Source organism: Lontra canadensis, unplaced genomic scaffold (assembly GCF_010015895.1).
Source record: "Lontra canadensis isolate GAN:19392208 unplaced genomic scaffold, GSC_riverotter_1.0 scaffold32, whole genome shotgun sequence".
Taxonomy (NCBI): domain Eukaryota; kingdom Metazoa; phylum Chordata; class Mammalia; order Carnivora; family Mustelidae; genus Lontra; species Lontra canadensis.
Genome location: NW_022631026.1, coordinates 14,471,210 through 14,483,447, shown reverse-complemented (window position 1 = coordinate 14,483,447; position 12,238 = coordinate 14,471,210).

Here is a 12,238-nt window from a genome sequence, read left to right as displayed (position 1 = left end):
GAGAGGATAGACCAGCCCTGTAGTGGAAATGACTTGGACCAGCCTGCTGACAGTGGTCTCGGGCGCCTGAGCAATTTGGAATTGGGAACAACTTTCTGTAGATAATAACCAGAAGTTATAAAAGAGAATTGACTGACCTCAAATAAATAGGTTGTGGTATTTCGAATAATGAAAAGGCAAAAGACAAATTTGGGAAATCATTTGCAGTAATTATCATGTACACAATTATTATCTTCAATATGTAAAGAGGTACAAAGAGATTTAAAAAGTTATAGTAACTAAGGGGGAAAAAAAAACCCTAGAAGAAAGGGTGACAAAGATATAACCAGAAAATTGATAAAGGGAAGCATTCATTCATTCATTCATTCATTCATTTATCCTTTCAATTTATTGATCCCTTACTATGCGGCAGGGGCTACTCTAGACACTGGAAATACAGCAGCAAACAAAACAGGTAAACATCCCTGCTCTCTGGAGTTCCAGTGCTTTCTGTGGTCTTTCTCCCTCTCTCCTATATCTTCCTGTATTTATTTTTTTACATTAATTCCAGATAAACTCTTTATTCATCTGGAATTATTTTCACATAAAACTGAATGGAGAATTTCCACCCCCCCAATGCAAGCCACATTCCCTAATGATTAATTAATGAATCCTATCTCTCCTCAATAGCTTCCTTTTATCATCATGGCTCTGTGCCATGACTGATCCCATAGGCTTTCCACGACTGGGAAGGGTTGTAACAAAGATAACTCTAGGTCATTGTGTTGGTCACTTTATCCATGAGATGGTCCTTGTAGTCTTCTTTGTTGGCCCTCTTACCTGAATGACTCCTTAGAGACTTTTGGAGTCACGGAACAAAGAGAACTGCACAATTTCTAAAGCTGATTTCACGCGTTATCATCATGTTTTGTGTTTGGTCGTGTTCCTAAAGCTTACACATTTTTCCCGTCTCTGGGACATGACACAGTCACACATGGACGTGGTTGTTGGGGACCGTTCTGCTGAGCGCACTCTAACACACCCATCTCAAGGATGAGCAGTGCCTGTTAGGGCTGTCGTGCAAGCCTCAGTTTTTCCCTCTTGTCACCCATACGCTTCTTTCAAAAAAAGGATTTGGGAAAAAATTGGAAAAAATTTAGTTTGCCCCTGGAAATAAAGTATTTCCTCCAGTCTGCTTTTCTGTCTCACAGCAAAGTTTTAAAAAATGTTTTTAGTAGATCTTGTGTGTTTTCTCATTAAGATTATTTTTAGTTTTTTTATAATTATTTCACTGCTCATTTAAATGGAGGTTGTTTTTTTTTTTCATCACTGTACTTTTGATTATTATTCACTAGCTATTTCTGGTATATAGATAACTGATAGATTTGTGTATTTTAATTTAATTTAATTTATTTCTTTTAAAGACTTTATTTGAAGAGAACAAGACGGAGAATGAAAGAGAGAGAACATAAGCAAGGGCAGGGTTAGAGGGTAAGGGAGAACCAGGCACCCCTCTGAGCAAGGAGCCCAATGTGGGGCTCAGTCTTAGGACTCTGGGATCATAATCTGAGCCGAAGGCAGACACTTAACCAATTGAGCCACCCAGGCACCCCTGATTTGTGTATTTTTAACTTGTAAGTGCTCACCTTACAAAACTGTAACTGGTTTATGTAGTTTTTCTCTGGGATTTTTTTTTTTTTTTTGGTAGAATATATTATCTTCTGCAAATAATGGCAGTTTGATCTCCTGGATTTAAAAAGAAACATTTCTGTTTCATGTTATTGGCTAGAAATAGAAAATGTGTAGTCATGATAGTGACAGGAGTCATACTTGCCTTGTTTCTAATTTTAGTGGACCTGAGCCTATCGTTTGGCCATGTTGATCGGACCTTGTTGACTGCGAAGGGTTTTTTTTTTTTCTTTTTTAATTCACAAAATGTATATAAAAAAATATATCCTTAGAATCTCTTATGGTGGTTTTTTTTCCCCCTGTGATAGGTTGATGTAGATGAGTGTATACTTCCAGATCCTAAATCATCATTACATTCCAGGAATAAACACAGAATTAGTCATATTGAGTTACTCTTTTAGTATCTCCTAGATTTGATTTATTGTTTTGTTAAATTTGGGATTTTTGCGTCTATACTCGTAGAAAGATTGATCTTTATATATGTGCATGTATGTGTATACACATATGTAGTAGTACATATATAATGTTATATATGTATTTGTATATTATCTTGGCCAGGTTTCTCATTAAGTTACATTAGTCTTATAAAAGGAACTGGGATGCTTTCCATCTTTTTCTCTGCTCTAGAATAATCTGAAGGAACTCATCCATAAACCTGTCTTAGCTCATAGCCTTTTGTAGAGATAATTCCCTCACATTTTTTTCTCAATTTATTTCATGTTTCATGATGTATTCAGAGGATAGTCTTCTTAAGTCAGTTTTGGTAACTTTTATCATCCTAGAAAATTGTCTATTTCATCAAGATGTTCATAGTAATAAATATAGCTGTTCCTCCTTAGCACTGGTCATGGGATGGACCTTAATTAAGTTTACCCTGATTTTCCTTGGAGCAGCTGAGGGAAATAGGACATTTCAAAAGACAGTAACTGATTACCAAAGAGGATGGATGGGGAAAAACAGCACAGAGAATTCAAGAAGCCATGGCGACCACAGCACATTCTCCAAGTTCATAGCTTCTGAGCTCCAGCCTCTACCTTCTCATCCTAAAGGGCTGGCAGTTTTACAGACACCTTGCTTGAATTTTTTAGTTTCTAGTTCTATATGACCTCCCAATGAGAAGATTCCTTTTTAATACTAAAACTCCCCACTAGACATTTTGACATTCTTGTGGCCAAAGCTGAATGTGCCAGAAGCACTCTGATCCTCTCCTTGGTTGGCCAGCCTGCCTGCCTGCCTGCCTTCCTTCCTGGCCTTCAGTGTGAGGGCACCTCTCTCCCTATCCCGAGAGCACACCTCGGGATGCTTTGTCCCAGCACAGACCTCATCCTGCCACTAGTCACTTTGCTGTGTGATGAAGGCCATAGCAAGGTTGCTGCTGCTTTCACAGCAAAAGAGAATGATCATATATTTATCAAGCCAATTATTGTTTATCCTTAAGAAAACAAATCTTGATTAAGAACATTAAGAATGTTTCATTTCCTTGTAAAAGTTTATATACAAAAGAGGAAAGTGTTGCAGATTATGAGAGTAAACCAGTAGTGTTTGGAAGACAGATACTTCTCGTTTATGGTCAACTCCTCCAAAATAGATCTTCATCATTTAAATACTGGTTCATACCGCCTCAGCTTGGAGAGATGGGAGATGAAGGTGTTCTAGAGCTAGATAGGCTGCAGAAGGATGGCTGAATTTGAAGTTTTGCTCAGGAACTGGCTGGGGGAGAGGCGAGCTATGGGGCCAGGATCTGACCTTCACTGGGGCATCTTTGGTTGCTTGGAACCCAGAGAAAACACAATTAAGGCCAAGCTGCGGCTGCTGAGTGGTGTTACTATGTTGTAATAGATGGCTCATTGTAGGGGTCTTTTCTTTCAGAAGGGGAGCCTGGAGATACTTCTTCCCCTATTTATTCATAAAATGCTGGCCATAAACATTGGGGGATCCTGAAAGATGGAGAATAATTTCAAGTAGTCCATTAATTGTGTTCAGACCACAAGCCACTGCTGAGAAGGACTCCCATGGCCGGTGGGCTTGATCTCAAAAAGGGGGCTTGGACTTCTCATTCACATTAGGACTCACCGTAGTCCTAATTCTTCTCTTTTGACCCCTTCTTCCCTAGGCAGACATTTGTTCCTGCTCTCTCCTGTGGACAAAGGGCCTAGCCAGCCTGAGTCTGAGCAGCTCATTCCATCCAGAGACCCGAAGTAGAGCCGTCTGTGCAAAGACTGCTGTTCTCCATTCTGAGAACTTTCCCGCCTGTCCTCCAGGGGCTAGTTCAGGTTCCATCCTCTTCAGAAAACCGCCTTTTGATCACTGCAGTCCACAGGAGTCTCTTCTTTCCTTAGCCTTCCAGGGCACTGACTTTATGCAGAACTAGTGAATGGCACTCATGCAACAAATATACTTAGTAAATGTTGAGATGACGAGGAAAAGTTGAATCAAGGCTTTCCACTTCCGAAGATAGCCTGACTTTCAGAAAGAGTTTGTGGGGCTCAGGAGCAGGTCTGGGCCACAGTGGCTCTCTTCATTCTGCTGTTTGCTTTTCCTTAGACTCCCTCAAATGGCTTCAGGCTACATTAAGCTGATTTCTGGTGCCAGCCCAGGAAGCCCCACCCTGCAGTCTTCGGGGTTCCCTGGGCACATCCAGGCTTTACGGAGGGCCTCTGGACAAAACAGGCAGTCGGGACCTGGGTGTCCTGCTACTTATGCCTAGCCTTGGAGTGTTGGGGGCAGAGTTCCGTGGGGGGTTGTCTTTGTGTTTGCTCAACTCAGGACGTTCCGTGCAGCCACGCCTGGCCCTAGGTCTCGGTGCTGTATGACCAGAAGATCTCTGGAGGAAGCTCGGCTCACCACGTCCTATATGACTTTGGTCAGTCCCTTCCTTTCACTGGGCCTTGGGACACAAGACACGGGACACAGTTCAGCCGGTAACTCTAGGAAGGAGAGGACCAGTGTTAGGTAGTGGACACTACGATTTGAAGAAATGCTTTTATCCACTTCAAGAATTAGTAGCAAGTAGCAGCTTGAACTAGGCTTTGAAATGCCACATGGGGGTCCTTGGGACCTTCCTTAACGCATAGGTAGGTTGATCTGTACTAGACATACTGATCTCTGTGTGCAGCGGGAAGGGCAGACTGATGGATACTCAGGTATTTCCCTTTCTGGTGGAAGTGACTTTACAGGCAGGGTCTGGGTGAGCGCCCTGCCTCAGGACCTGAATCCCTTCTGGTGGAATTTCTAGGACCCTGGTGAGGGCTCAGGGGCTTCTGTAACTCTCCTGAAGTCCCCTTGCCTCTGCAGTCTTCGCTCTAGTCCTGTCTATAAAATGTGGCCTTTGAAGTAAGTTTATACACAAAAGTGCCCGTCTGAGAGCTGGGACTGTAGAGATGGTCCAGTCCGAATATCTCAGAGAGTGGGAAACTGATGTTCAGAGAAACAGACAATTAGGTCTACATTGAGGTTGTGCATTTAGTTGTGAAGAAAGTCAGATGAGAACTCGGGCTCTTGACCCCCAGGCCGTGGTGTCTGCCTTGCCGCAGCCGGAGTACAGGTGTCATGGGCAGAGGAGTCCTGGCTATGGCAGGACGTGTGGGATGGGGCAGGGTAGCTCTGTGCTCTGCTCAGATGGTGGAATGTTCTGGTGCTGTGGAATGCGGCGCTCAAAGCTGCAAACTCAGAGATGGCTCTGCAGAGCTGCTGGGTTCCAACGACCCCTGTACCTTCTCAGTAAATGCAGACAAAGTGACTTGGTCCCAGGTTTCTAGGTGAGCGGATGGGGAACGAACCCCTTGGGACAGACAGAGCTGCCTCTGAGGACTAGACTTCTTAAGGTCCAAGGTCTGTCCCTAGGCCTTGCTCATCCTGCTCCAGGATTAAGTGAGGCTCACTTCAACACCATAGGGCTCACAGGGCTGCCGACTGAGGGGACAGGGCAGGTGTGTGGGGTGGACGGGGTGACTCGGCCCAGCATTTTGCTGCACCTGGGAGACTGTAACCAACTACGGCTGGATGCAGAAATGAGAGGCCCAGACACCGTGGGCCCAAGAATAGCCATGTGCTGCCTTCACCAGGCTGTGAAGCCGAGTGGGCCCATGACAGGCTGTGGGGCCTGGGTGCTGCTTCAGTGTAAGTTAGTTCCACTGTTATGGGCCGGGGCTGATCTGTGACCCAGGCTCTAAGCTCATCAGACCCTGTTTAGGGCATTGAGAGAAGAGGCATAATCAGAGCCAGGCAGGGATTCATCTCCAGGAACCATGGGCAGCGCTTCCTGGTAGCTGTAGCTGAAGTAAGTTTATGTGGGGATGAGTGAGAGAGGGAGAGAGAGAGAGAAAGATATGGATTGCTTTACGTACTGGTGGGAGAGACCAAGGAAGTTTTCCTGGGCGTCCGCTTCCCCAGGACACCTCAGAATTGATTCTCTACCGAGGAGATTAGCAGGGACTGACTGAGGGCTAGAGCAGGTCAGAGGTGAGGATTTCTGTCCTTCAATCTTTGCAGGTGTCTTTGGCAACAGGGATGGAGTTCAGGGGAGCACAGACCCAAGAGCTAATCTTCTGTGTTTGGTTCAGGGGCACACGTTCCTCGTCACACGGTGGGTTGCGGCACACAGGCAGGCTTGGACACGTGTGTGGCCCATCTGAAGGCGTCTGACAGCTGGAGCCCGTGTGGTTCGGAGGTAGTTGTGGGTCATGGGTGCTCTGAGCTGGCCGGTGAGAGGGTATAGCACTGGCAGGCTGACCCTTCCTTGGCAGTAAAGGGGCCTTAATGTGGCCAAAGTATGTGTGTTGTGGGGCTGAGAACTAAGTCAAAGGGATTAAAGATCTAAAATATTATTTGACAGTTACTAGTTTGTGTGTGTGTGTGTGTGTGTGTTTGTGTGTCTGTTTGTCTACTTAATAATACAATAACTGTTTCAGGTTTAATTGATTCTAAATAATTTTATGTTTTATGTGTGTAGGAACGTGGAGGGCTAATTGAATCTCCCCACATCTTGAAATGCCAGAGCTGGAGTTGGCGCAGAGCTCGTCTGGTCCCATTCCCCCAGTTGATGTGGCAGTGGTTGGATCTTTGAGTGGAGTGCTGACTAGCTCAGGGTCATCCAGGGAGGCTGCCTGTGGGACTCACGCCTCCTACCTCCGCCTACTCTGGACTGTGTGAGAACTCTGCTTACAGCGGGTGTGGACCTGAGCTTGTCCTGTGGGCAAGCTGTGGTGGCTGATTTGGGAGTTCTATTGGCAGCAACCAGAGGTGATGGATTGTCTGGGTAAAGTTACCCCAAACAGGGCCCATGGTGATCAGCCACAAGGATTCCATCACACGTACCCACGTGGGTCTTTACAGTGTAAGATGCACTGACACACGTGCGCCATCCTCGCTTATCTTCCCCACCTCCCTGTGCTCTATGAGCCTCATTTTATGGATGTGGAAACTCATGCTCATGGAAGTCAGTCCTTAGGGGCTCCTGAACATCCCTGTATCTTCTAGATTGCTCATTTCCCCATCAGTTACCTCCTTATCCCATCTATGCCCTACTACTGGGATCTTTCCCCATTCTGTGTTCCTCCGTTCCCTGCTAATTTCAGCTTGGTCCCCTTGACCCTTGCTGATGTGCAACAAGGGAAGGAAAACAATGCAGGGGCTGGGCATCTGGTTTCTCTCTTTTCTTGCTTCCCAGTGAGACCAACAGGTAATGAGCTTGAGCAAATCAGACCATCAACCATATTGTCCCTTTGTCTCTCCACTGGCTTCTCTTAGGAATAAAAGCTTAACTCTTTCCCCTACCTGCTGGCTCTTATGCTACCCCATTTCTTTTCGGACAGTCCCCAAAATGTATAAAAGATAAGTCTGCATTTTCTGCCTTCATTCCTTGTAATCTAGTTCTTGTTCCCTCAACCCAAGCTTGAGGGCCACTGATGTTGCTTATTTGCCAGACTCAACAACATTGCCTAGTCCCCATCTTCCCTGTACCCTTCAGCACTGCTTGTCACCATCTTCCCTCTAGAAACTCCTTCCTTGGTATATCAGGAGAGGTTAGGCTGTGCTGTGGTTACAAATAATTCTGGTGGCTTAAAGTAAAGATGGTGATTTCTCATGCTTGATGAGCTCTGATTCTGCTCGATGCCCTCCTTACTCCTGGACCCACAAAGCAGCCTCTGCTGGAACATACGTGGTCACCGTAGTGGAGCAAAGAGAGATCCCCAGTGTATCACACCAGCTTTGCATGCCTGGCTGAAAGTGACCTATCACTTTCGCTTACAACTCATTGACCAAAAAGAGTCCTATGTTTCTACTTCCTATGCTTCTGGAAGGGGAGGCAGGACGAGTTGATGAACAGCACTCATGATTGCTCTACTTCATTGCTACATGGACTCTCCTCTCTGGATGTCCCTTCTTTTCTCTTTTCATGGCTACTTGGCCTTGGTCTCAACTCAACTCTCCAATGCAGCATTCTCTGATATGCTCCAGGATGCCCTCTGAATTTTTTTCCTCCTTCCTCTGCTGCAGTCCTTTTACTACAGCTTCCTTTGTAGACATCCCCCAAATATGTGTTCCTACCCTGACCTCTTTCCTGACTTCTGGTCTAAACTTCAGACATGTCCCAAACCAGACTCTTTATCCTTCCCATCCAAGGTCAGCTCCTTGCACCTGTTTTCCCGCTTCATCGATGCTAGAGGCCCAGACTAGTCTGTCTACTTGCAGCTGCCTTCCCGCAGACTTTCTTCCACAGGGAGTGAACTCCGTGATTTTACCCTCAAGACTCACAGCTGTGCTCCTGGTGCTCCTGGAGATCAGAGTTCTAAGTCCCCAGTTCTGTGCCCCGCCAAGCAAAAAAACTTGGAGAGTAATAAATAGAGCCATTTAGCTCTAACAGGCTGAGCCCAAGTTGAGGGTGAGGCCTGGGAGGAAGAGTGGATCCAAGGAGCTCTTGGCACGTTTGGGGCTCGGTAATGCGCTCCTTCCCCTATTTGCGAAGGCCCAATTCACTGACGCCTGAGCAGCTGGGGAGCATTGCCTCAGATGCCTCCTGCAGCCCTGATGCCCTGGCGGCCCCCGTGTCGGCCGGCCTGCCGTCTGATTGGCCGTGCGGAGCCTGGCCAGATGGCCGCTGGGCTGTGGCTGTGTGGGAGGTGAGAACTCTATGTCCCCGGCCTGGCTCGCCCTTGCCTTGTGGGCGCCAGCTTTTGATTGGGAGATCCCAGGAGCTTGGATCTGGAATCTGAGGTTTCTGGGCTGGGGTGAAGGAAAGGAGAGGGCCCCTGATTATTGGTGAGTCTTGTAATTCAGTTCTTCATGGTTGTCAGCCATCCTGCCAGCGGGACAGGGGCAGCGGTGGGGTGGGATATCTTCCTCCAGGGACCAGGGAGAACAGCCTGTTGTGTTGTGTGGTGGCCGGTCCTGGGTCTGCTGGCTGAGCTGTGGGGACAGGAGGTGGGAGAGGGGCTATTGGGGGGCAGCAAGCCTGTCTGCCTGGAATCTGCAGGAGGTGTCTGGGGCTCTAAGTGAGAGGTCTGTGTTCAGCCTGACCTTGTTTGCCGGGGTGGCGGGGGGTTACTGCGTCTCTGGCCATAGGGGGAACTTGTTCTCTCTGGTTGGAACGGGTTGCTTCTTTCTAGCCTCCTCTCCGCTGACTTCTCCCCTGTTCACTCTGTGCCTGTCCCAGTGGTCTCTGTTGCTGCTCCTCACAGGTGCCACACACGTTCTGCCTCAGGGCCTTTGCTCTGGCGGTTCCCTTTGTCTGGAACACTGTTCTCTCTCTGTTCACATGACTAACTCCTCACCTTCTTCAAGTGTTTGCTCAAATCTTACCTTTTCAAAGAGGCATATCCTGACCCCTTTTTAATTCGGCAAAGCCTCCCCCATAGCATGCCTAACCTCCCCTTACCCTGCTCTTTTTTCTTTTTCCATACCACTGTTACCTCGCAACATACAATGTAAGTTCTATGACATATTTATTTGGCTTATTTTTAAATATCTTTCTCTCTTCGCTAGAACATAAGCCCCCTGAGGACAGGGATCTTTGTTCCATTCACTACTAGAAGAGTGTCTGCTGCATAGTAGCTGCTCAGGAAATAAATGAATCTGTCAAAAGAAGACAGGGATGTTAGCTGACCCCACCTCACAAGGGTGCTGGAGAGTCCAGTGGGTACCATCTGGAAGTAGGCTTTCCGATATATGAGGCTCTGCTATTTTTCAAGTTCACTCTCAGACCAAGACCACCAGGGGCATGAAGTTAGAGAGACCCTGAAGTCCACACCAGAGAGGAGGTCCCGCTGGAATAAATGGGTTGCTCCGGGCTGAGCTGGAACCCAGGGAGGCAGCAGTTCAGGTGGTGATGTCTGCAGTGTTCCATGTCTGGATCTGGGGCCACCCGTGGCTTGTTAATAATGGAGTTAATACACTGCAGCGTACAGTAGCTTTTTTGGGTAGAAGGGCAGGGATGGAGTTACAGCTCCGTGCTGGGAGGTGGTACGGCTCTAGTGAATCCCAGCTGTGCTATAGCCTCTAGCCCACGGAAGTGTCCGGGCAAATGAATGACATATGTTTAGAGACTGAAAGAAGGTTGAAGCATATCGTGCCCCTCCCCTGGGTCGTGCTCTTGGTAGGTTGCTCTGGGTTCAGAGTGCAGACCGGGAGAGCCGTGGGGCTTGGTGCGCGTCGGCGAGCAAGTCTCCAGATCGCTGGCTTGTGGAGAGCAGCTACTTACCACTCAGCTTTCTCTGTCTGCTGCATCCTGCACCTTTGACCTTCCTCCTTCCCCTCAGCCTGTTGTGCCTGCCATCTCCATTTCTCAAGCCCCTGTTACCCAAGGCCCTGCCCTCTACACAGGTGCCTAAGGTATGTGATCCGACCAGCCTGTGAGTGTGGGCCGGTGCTAAGCATTGCTATTCTCTGTCAAGTGCAAACCCTGTTCCCCGGGAAGAGGAGGCCCTACAGCTGAAAGTGGACCTAATCTTGACGGTTAGGAGGGAGTTTGCAGTGATTAAAGAGCCATTTCCTGCTAACATGTTGATACCAGCAGCATCCAAGATGTGGAGGAAAGGAGCCGACAGGCAGGACCCTGGGAGAGTGGCTGGTCCTGGCTCAGGCAGTGTCCAGGGTCGGGGGGGTGGGGGGCGCTGGCTCGTGCTAGCTCATGAGGCCATCTCGGGACCTGCCTTTGCAGTGAGTCCACTCTTGAGGGATTGTTCTCTGTCACGGTCAGTATTGCGGGGGGCAGGCTTAAGCTGGGCAGAGACAACTGCCATTTGTGTGTTGTGGTTACTTCCCAGCTCTTTGAAGGACTGGAGGACCCAGAAAGAGAGAAGGTTTCTGTCTCCACATGGGCTTATCCTAGGACAAGAAGGAGTTCCTGAGGCCTTCTTACAGAAAGGTAAAGAGGTTCCCCCCTTAGATGAAAGCAAAGAGCGTGGGGAGGAAAATGGGAGTGTACCAGGATGCTTTCAGATGCTGGTTTAAAAGAATCCAACCCAAAATATCTTAAGGAAGGTAGAGAATTTATTATTCGCTTTAGGTCTTCCAGTAGGGGTGTGGCTCAAATGGCATCACTGGGGCTTTGTTCACTCAAGTTTTGGGCTGTGCTCCCCCCTCCCCCACTGGCCCTGCCACTGGCTTTGTTCTATAGACGGCTCTGTCTTCGGGCTGGAGAAGATGACTGCTGACAGCTTCAGATACCGGTACTTCTGGCTTGGCACCAACGTTGGATCAAAGGGACTTCACGAAGGCCTAAGACTGGTGGCACGTGGGCATGTGGCCATGTGGGATCCCCACTGTGATGGGCTGGGCCGATAGGGCGAGGGGGTGAACACACACCAGCTGATAGCTCCGTGCCCACGTGGGTCAGAGTGTCCATGATGGGAGCTACAGCAGTCTTCCACGTCCTTTGCCACTCCTCTCTCAGGCTCATCTTTCCTTCCATTTACCATTCCCCATGGCCGAGGGTTACCCACTATAGGTCCGAATGAGAAGGTAAAAGTTTTAACGGCTAAATGTGAATTTTTGCATTTCAGATTAGTTGTGCGTGTCGGAAAACTGCAGAGAAATCGGTCCAATTCACTTACTGCTGGGTGACTCTTGTTTTTCTCCTTTTCAGACGGGTGTGTGTGGCAGTTGTCTTGTTCCCATCTCACTGTGGTATGTTGGGCGTGCAGGGGACAGATACTTGTCACTTTTGCTCATAGGCCTTTAGATTGAGGCAGTGTGGGAGAGGAACTGCACTTCTGGGGCCTCGGTGGTATCTGGATCTGATTTAGGTGGAGAGACGCCCGGGTGTCAAGCTGGGGCCTGGCTGGAGAGCAGGGGCGGATTTTGCACTTTGGAGGGATGCGAGTTGGGGCAGAGCTGTTGTAGCTGGGCTAGAGTGTGTTTTCGACTGATCTGCAGGACGATACTGCCCTTCCCCCCTGTTCTGTTTGTGATGTGGCCTCACAGCCCACCATGAAGAGGCAGAATCTTTGTCCCCCACTCTTGGAGCCTGGGTGGCCTTGCAACTGCTCCAGCAGGTTGAGGTGGGGGAGGGGCGTAGTGCTGTGGGTATTGAGAGCTTTTGTAAAAGTTGATAAAGTCGGCTTCCGCTGGT